The sequence below is a fragment of the Opisthorchis viverrini genome, assembly GCF_000715545.1.
Source record: "Opisthorchis viverrini unplaced genomic scaffold opera_v5_2, whole genome shotgun sequence".
NCBI lineage: Eukaryota > Metazoa > Platyhelminthes > Trematoda > Opisthorchiida > Opisthorchiidae > Opisthorchis > Opisthorchis viverrini.
In genome coordinates, this window is record NW_008751658.1 from 2,740,303 (window position 1) to 2,747,792 (window position 7,490).

Consider the following 7,490-nt stretch of genomic DNA (forward strand, 5'->3'; position numbering starts at 1 on the left):
AGAGGTTGCCCGTCAGCGGCCACAATATTTGAAACCGTAGGTGAAGGTGGAGAGCGGTGCCGGTGAAAGGGGCGCCCCAGCATCCCAGGTTATAGAGAATGGGCTACGGCGGTAGATTCCTCGCGCTTTTCAAGATTGAGTTTGACAGTAGTAATATCAGTCATAATTTTGTTAATTACAACAAGGAGGGAGAGATCATGGGATTCAAGGAAGAGCCTACGATACTTCTCAAGTTTATGGCGTATAGCGGGTGATCATGTGGCTGAATGACAAGCAGAAGCATAAGAGGCTCGTGTGGGTGCAATAGATATAATGATGGTAGTAGGTTGCCGTAAAAGATGTTGGCTACGCTTCGCTTGTCACTAGAGAGAACGAACTCGTCCTAGGTCTTGTGGTGCAATGGGATTGCAAAAACTTAAAGAGTTTCCGGGAAAAGGATGAGAGAGTTTAAGGAGGAAGGGTAGGAGAAGGGTGAGTATTTGACCGGCTGTGGGTGACAATTCAGTGGTCACTACCAATGAACTTCAGGTATCCGTTGACAAGGGTGATGTCCAGGGTGTGGGCGTCGCGTGTTGGTTGTCTTGTAAGCTGTGACCAGCCTTCAACATTAAGTGGGGCAAGCAGAGGCGAAAGGCCAAAGGGGAGTTTTTTGAGACCCGGTAATCTCAGGAAGGTTGAGGTCCCCAACAATTAGTTTGTTTGGGTGAGGTTGAGCTTGGGCGTGAGAAAGAAGCTTTGATAGACTATTAATCGAGCTAGTGGAGTGTGTAGGGAGCATTTGCAAACACCCGAGGATGGACAGCGGATTAGACTGACAGGTAGAAGGCCAAACAGAGTATAAGGATGTCCGCATGTAGTGAACCGTCAATAGTGGAGACTCCCAGTTCAGTTCCGGAGTATATGAGGCAGCAACCTCACGGCGATTGGAACTATCGGAACCGAAGTCAGTGTAGCCCGGAAGAGAGATACGGGCATCAGGCATGCTAGGAGAGAGCCACATCTCAGCGATGCATATGAAGGTTTGACAAGCTATAGTGGAGAGAGCTTGGATGTAGTGCGATTTTGGCAAGAGAGAGCGGGTGTTGATTAGAACGACAGGGTAGGTGAGTAGTGTGTCTAGCAAGAAGTTGGCAATCCCAGGGAGGTCAGTACGGAATGGAGTAGAGAGAGGGGAATCGGGAGTTTCTGAATTGGTAAGCGAGGTGGGACGAGGTAAAGATGCGTGAGAATAAGAAGCTGGGACGTACCGTGATGGGTAGTGAGACAGCTTTCGGATGGCAGTGCAGGCAGACTGGGTCGGGCAATCGTTTGTAATAATGTAATAAACATGATCAGATGGTGCCGTGTGTGGCAGATGAACAGAAACAGCGGGATTTAGGTCACGCGGGATGGATGGGCAGGCGAAACAGGGCATGAGAAGGTAAGGCAGGGGCATTAAGGGGGCGGATGTATCTTTTGCAGAGCCTTCAGCATCGAATTATGGGGGGGCGGAGGGTATGGGTAGCCAAACTCGGCATACTGGAGATGACATAAGAGGCTTATGGTAAGAGATGAAAGAGAAGTGGAGGGGACAGGGTGCAGTGAAGAAGTTAGTAGTACAGTCAAACTCTCTGGTAGGAGTGGGCTCCGTTTGGGGTGAGGAGGAAACCTCTGCGTTGATTGTAGTGGAGAGGGGTTTGGAATATGAAATAGAGATGCAGTTAAATGTCGTAGAGGTGGAGCTACACGTGACTTCTGAAGGGATGGAGGCTGTGCTGCAGTAGGTAGTTATTTAAAATGGATCACAGGCAAGTGGCACGGTTGCCAGAGGGGCGGAACCTGATAGGGGATAATATATGGTTACGGTAGTTGTGGTTTTGGGTTCCTGTCAGGGAAATGGGTTGCACGGTTACAGGGGAAATGTGCGCTTATGAGGAATTCGGGATGTTGTCAGGTTTGTGGAAGAAGGGCGAAGAGCAGAAGCTCAGGGAGTTGGTGCAGGAGAAGGGGTTACTGTATGAGGCTTGGACAGCAGGTGCTTGAGTCCAAGGAAGTGCTTTGGTGGGGAGACACGAAGTGTCATTGGGTTGAAGGTCTAGAGAAAGAGCCTGTGCTACAATCCTCGACTACAGCCACATGTGTGGGCTGATCAGTTACCACATCTCTTAACTCAGCGACCGAACTTAATGGCGTGGTGTAGGTCAGAGATAACATTTGTGGGTGCCCAGGGATAGAGGTGGGGTGCTCATGGTCATGAGCGTGGGGTGCAGGACTTGGATCCAATAGGCTGCTTTGTGTGACGTTGTGGCACGTGTCAGCGCAAGTGCTGGCGGTTGATGGGGTAACAAATTCAGGTAAGTTTCTGTTAATCTGTCTTTCCATTCTAGTGCGGGCAGGTTTAATTTTTAAGGTTTGGAATTTTTTTGTAGAGAAGAGAAGAGTCTGAGGTGTTAGCAGACGCGCGGCATCCTTTTCACCCCGGAGTCACATTATTATTGGGCAGCACATGGATGGCTTCGAGTGCCGCCGGGGGGGCATATGGTGCCCTGCATGCCACATGCAGTCAGAATTTTAATTTTGGTATGCTCATGCGGAATTCGATCAGGTACATTGAATATCAGGACATGATCGTGGTATTCAGTGCCTTGTCAATCTCAGAATCAGTCGTGCCAATAAGAATTGACCCTTTTTTCAAGTAAGTTGGATCGCCTGTTGCGTCAGGATCTAGAGTGCAGGCAATCGACTGTATGGTTAGGATGGAGTACATTTCACTTTCCACCTGGTGCACACGCATTCTGAAATTTTCCAGGTCATTCAGGACCTCAGAACATATTGTTAGCGGTAAAAGAGCGTTGCCAGGGTGAAGAGGCAAAGATGTCACTTAGTGCCACGGGACAATCTGAGGTTACTTGGAATACCGTCGTTGCCAGCCTCGAAGGGTACGGGGGTTGGGAGCTGAGTCTTCTGGCTCCAAACCGCTTCTTTGGACATACTGGGGATATAACTGATGGGGATTTGGGGTCTAGCAACCGCTTTGAGGGGGAAGATGAGAGCGCAGTCATAATGATATGCTTTGGAGGAAGTTGAGGAATAATTGATTTGGTGGAATACAGTTGAGGGCGCTATAGGGCAGTAGGAAAACTATGAATCGTGGTACGAGGGTCACACTCAATCTTAGATACATATGTGGTTCAGCTGGTCTTCTTCAACGCAAGCACCGGAACAGCGAAGCTTGATCAAACTGAACGTTGATATCAACCCACCATCAGCAAACAAAAACGAGGGTCACACTCAATCTTAGATACCTATGTGGTTCAGCTGGCCTTCTTCAACGCAAGCACCGGAACAGCGAGGCTTGATCATACTGAACATTGATATCAACCCACCATCAGCAAACAAAACCTAGTGTGAGATTTCAATCCTGAAGCGCAGTAAGACACTTGGTCCAGATCGCCCCTTCGAGGGAGGTTGCGAGGCCCTTGTGAGCGGTTTGACGACCATACTGCAGAAGATTTGAAACGAAGACAAAATACTAGCTGAATGTGGCCCCTAGACCGTTATCCCGGGTTTTAAAAAGGGCAAATAACGTCATGTGAAAACCATCGAGGTATCATCCTGGTATCCGTTGCATCTGCGTTGCTTTCTGTTATTATTTTGCGCAGGTTGGTGGATTATCGGGAGAGGCAGATTCGTGAAAATAAATCTAGATTTGGCCCTGGTTGACGATGCGTCAGCCATATCTTTGCCCTGAGACACCACTCCTTCAGACATCCCACGTTGGTCGTTCTTTTTGAGTTAAAAGCTGCTCTGATTCTGTCGATCTTCAGAAACTTCGGCAGTGCCCGGCGATCAAATTTGTAACCCCCTATTTTCTATCCCATATGACAGAATAGTATGCAAATTCCACGGAACACGTACCAGTATACGAAAAGAATCCACCTGGGTTCACCAATTCCTATAATGTAAGAAAAGGCTGTCCTCTCCTTTTATCTCCAAATTTGTTATTGATATGCCGCTTGAACTTTCGCCGCCTGCCTTCTGAACCTTGGGAGTCAAAAGGCTACCGTGACGTTCCCTCACACACACTGAGTATGCAAAAAACATTGTTCTCCGTTGTTCGGCTCTTTTCTAGATGCAGACTACTATAAACAACATCAGTAACCTGAGTGACCCTACCGCACGGTATGGCATGCGTTTCACACCTGCGAAGTGCAAATTGAGTGTACAAGACCGTGCGGGATTGAAGCTGAACTTTATGCTTGCAGACGAGCCGTCTAACTTGGTAGAGAAATTTGTTCACCTGGGTAGCTGCATAAATTCCGGTGGAATGGCTAAAATGATATTTTTCTGAAGTCGGGAAAACAGTCTTAGCTTCTACGAAACTCCGACACATGGGGCGCCAACGTGAGGTCAGTTTCTGTCGAGGGCAGCGTTTTCACCGAGGTGATGAAATCAATCCTGCTTTATCTACCGGAATCGCGGTCCCTACGCGCAAAGGACATAAAGGAGACATCGGTGTTTGACCATTCACTAATGGAACGTTGACGTTGATAACCGGAGGCCCGTGCACTGGCAAGCTTCTAACTGTTTCCGAAATTGACAAGACACCCTAAATTGGGACTGGACGAGGTGAATATACTAAAATATTAGGATGCTTGGGAAACAACCCATTTTAAAGCAACTTACACTTAACGGGTTTAAGCATCGTACATAACTTATATCCGTGCACCACCCACTTAGTCAACCAAACAGAAAGACACACCAACTTGCTGCTCCCAGGAGTAGACACATACAACATATAAACAGAGTGATACTCCAGACTCCACTATCAGCGTGCAAGGCTAGCATCGGAGGTGTTCGTCAAGCACCACTCATCGACTAAAGCTGATAGTAGTGCTTCGGGGACTGGTGAACATCTCCCTTACATACACCTTCCCTCCTAGATTGGATTGTCTTAGTCCAACTCCTTAATAACCTCCAGGAAATCTAGTCCACCATCTCAGAATTTACAACCAGCCAGTCGTTACGTCTTTAGTTTAGTTGCCCGCACCGCCCCTTATCCAACATACAACGAATTGTCCTGTCCCAGGCAGTATAGTTATATTGGAAATCTTAGCTCGACTTTGATGACTACACTACCGAGTGCAAATCCATCCTTATGCTATCTTGTTTAACCACTTGGTGTCACCGCCAAAACTATGATAGACGTTTAGTTTCTCCCCTGTTAAAGGACTATATCCTCTCTGATGACTCATATAACTCTCCAGACCTTATTGACCTCATCTCATTTCATCTTCCCAAGCTTCAACCCGTGGTAATACGCGCTATAAGCGACCTGTTTGGCCGTTGTCCACTCCACCTGATCTGCGCATTACGAACGAAGGGATTCCCGACCTGAAAAAACACATACTACGCGCAACATTACGTTGGTTACGCTCACCCTGGAAAATACCCCGACAGACGCACATAACGCTGATCACGGGACTGTGCATCTCAGCCTAACTACATCAGTCACGACGTCTGTCACGGGGCTATCCAGAAACCGAAGTATTTCAGTGCGGTGACGGTACGGCACTGTGATACCCAGTTTGATAGCACACCTGCAATGGTTTACTTCCTACATTAACCGCGCCCTCTAGCCCACTTGTTCCCTTACCGGCAGCCACACTCAGTCTTTATTTGTCACAGCCACCATCGGGAGGTGTTCATTCCAATCTGCCGAACCTTCCATCGGATGTAAAGATCTCGGTGACTTCTATTCGTACTCCTTACCAAGTCAGTCAATTTTCGTGCGGTTTGCGTGAGCTCATTCTCCTAAGTAGCCTTTACACTCGACTCTGCTCCAGCAGCAACACTAATGGGTCGCTCAAGTTCCACCGCACGCTGTGATTCTGAGTCTCCTACCACCATTTGTCGGTACTGTATATTACCCCACTTCACCATCGCTTACGCTTCCCGTGGTCATACGCCAAACAGCCCAGGAGAATGAAGCCCTAGTGACTATTTTGGGTGTTAGTACAATTTGGCCGGTCATGTTGTGGCAGTTCTGCTGCCTCTCCAAACCCGTTATTCTAGATCCACACTTCTCGCAGTTTGAAGTTTTTTGTCACGTTCCAGGCAGGAAGGTTTTATTATGCCCTCACTGGTACTGTTTTTACCCGCCACTTTCAAATCCTACCGATCAGATCTTGTGTCAACTGATATGTTCTCCACAGGGGATAAATAGCCTTCGTAATTTTGGATCCCTACCCATGCCGCCTCAGGTGTGATAGAGTCTACTTCGTTATTGCCCAATGTTTACGTCACCGTCTCTTTTCCAGGAAATTCCCATTACCTCAACCCCGATTAGTCATGCTCTAATTCTGACTGTAATACTATGATCATGCCTGACGATACGCTACTCACTAGTGGGGTATAAATATTGTTATGATTATTAATAATACGTTGTCGTCTAGAAAACCAAACTCAACTATAGGTCCATTTCGCTCTATAATCAGTGAGGTGTTGCGATATTTCTTGCGGAAGTAACCGTTCGTTCCACAGACCTGCAGTATATTCCTGGCAGAAACATTACTCAGTGGTGAAGAACGCATATGAATTAAGAGTTGGAGAAGCTCTTACTCAAGCTTTCTGAATGAACGATACCACATATTCAGGCCGGAATTCCAAACATTTTAGTGATAAAGTCGGTCAAGTTGAATTAAAACCTAAATGAATCACCGTGGAGAGTTGAGTTACAGGTAAGTTTTAGCAAGCTCAAATGTGGGGACGATAATGTAGTAGTAGCACGGTTGCTTCGCTTACCGCCGGTAATTCTCAGCCCGACCTTTAATTTAGGAAAACCAAAACGAGCACCATCGCTGTTTATCTATAGCTGGACTGGACTTGTTCCGATTGTCACTGGTATTTGCAACACCAAAAAATGCAAGTGAGTGACAGTTGTCCTTCGTTTGTTTTAAAATATATATGTGAATGTGCTCGCTTGTGGTGCTGTGTTAGGCTCACCACTAACCTCGACGTGCAAGGAGGTGCCACCTTTTTTGTTTTGGTCGCACCACCCATAGTCTACTTCATCTTCCAAAACCCATAAGTTCTCCCCTCTTGCACAAAAAATGCAAATAACTTATTATTTCCTGATTACCAGCGGTCACAGCTAGCACTTAATGGCTGTTTTAGCTATGCACCATTCGTTTTCTGGAGTTGACAGCAGTGACTCGGCTAATGGTGATCCTTAATCTCACTTCCTGTTAGGTTGACGTAGTGGTTTTCAGTTAAGCTACGATTCTTATCCGTCATTTCGGAAGCTGTTGCCTGTCCGCTATTTACTTGTCTATTGTCACTGCTCATATCTGTCCCTTGGTTGCTCAACGGAGTCCCGATGTTGGGATTCTTTCGGAAACTCAGTCCTACTGCCCTTTCGAATTAGTCCAACTGCTAGCCACCCTGCCAGCTGACTCGACGACAATGTCTTTCCTTCCCATAACAGTGCGCCTAATCTGGACCAGCTAGTG